Source organism: Tribolium madens, unplaced genomic scaffold (genome assembly GCF_015345945.1).
Source record: "Tribolium madens isolate multiple individuals breed KSU strain unplaced genomic scaffold, Tmad_KSU_1.1 Scaffold_7;HRSCAF=85;Tcas5.2_LG10, whole genome shotgun sequence".
NCBI lineage: Eukaryota > Metazoa > Arthropoda > Insecta > Coleoptera > Tenebrionidae > Tribolium > Tribolium madens.
The window spans coordinates 10,076,904-10,078,396 of record NW_025401050.1 but is presented as its reverse complement, the minus strand read 5'-3'; positions in this window follow the sequence as shown (position 1 = coordinate 10,078,396).

The following is a 1,493-nucleotide window of genomic DNA, read 5'->3' as shown; positions in this document are numbered from 1 at the left end:
ACGAAAAGAAAAAATATAGAGTAAAAAATAAATTTAAAAACTTGAAAAGAATGAAAAACGAAGGAAAAAATAGTAAACGTGAGAATATTTGTTCCCTCTTTGAATTTCCTAAAATATAAAATATAAAAAGGAATAAAGGTTTGAAATGAGAGAAAAAAATAGGAAAAAAACAAGAAAAGTAAATCATCAAGTATTAAATTTAAAAATGAGGTTAAAAGGTTATTTTATCTACGTTTTAAGCACTTTTGTTGCGAAAATGTGGAAAAATATAAGAGATTAAAAAAAATTAGGTAAGTAAAGAACAATAGAGAAAATAATAGTATATTATGTCATTAGGAGAGAAAATGATAGTTTATGTGGTGAATCTGAGTCACATAAACTCATTTTTACTCCAAATAACATTCAGATTCACTATAATTAGCAAGTAAATGAACAAAATAACAGTACACTGAATACATAACTACGCTTATAATCAAACTTTTGGAAATTGGATTGAGATTTTAATGTAACTAGTGCAGTTAGTAGTGCAAAATGTTAAATCCTGATAAATTACAAAAAATTTTGACATTTGACATTTTTCATGTCTATTTAATGTTACTGATCTTGTATATGTTTTTTCATAATTATTTAGTAAAGGAAGGTACCAATAAAATACCCTGAAAAATTATTCTTTCAACAAAAATAAATAGAGTCAAATTACAATAATTTCGTAATTTTTATACATAAATTTTTTTTCTTATTTGAAATTTTTCTCTGGGGTGAAAGTTTTGAAACACCCTGTATATTGAAATTCTCGCACCACCAGGGGTGTGCTCATGCTGCTGGTACCCACATTGTTGATTTCCCCCCCCACTTTCGTATTTTATCACAAGTGATTATGTAACGTTATCACGTCTCTTATCACTCTCAAGGCCGACTCGGATTTTGTGACTTCGTCCAGCTCCGTTTTCTCTCGTTTCATCTACCTGTTTTTAGGTGATTGGACGACCTCCAGATTGTTGACTTCCATACATCAGCTGTTGTCTGTGTATGTTTTTTGTGGTCGAGTAACGTTCTTTGAGAGAGAGAGAGAGAGAGAGAGAGAGAGAGAGAAATGGAGATTCAAAAGTCGAGAGAATTCGACGAATTTTTTCACATGAGTGGTGGGGGGTGAGGGTGGATTGGGAACAGATGGTGGGGTCCTGTTGCTCGGTGGGTGTTTAGAAATGTGCCACAGAATTTAACATTTTTTCATTGGCTTACTGTGTAACCAAAATTAAAAAAAAAACAAAATTTTTCCTCAAACTCTATTGTAAAATTTAGTAATAATAAAAATACCATCAATTTTAGACCAGATTTAAAGAAATAATCGTTTGATGTGTTACTTTTTTTGTTTTTTCTCTTCTTTCCAATTTTTTTTTTGTGTTTACTTTGAACTTTTTTGTATAAAAAGTCATTTTTTGTATTTTTATATTTTACATCAGAGAATTCATATTACGTATTGATGTCTAGAA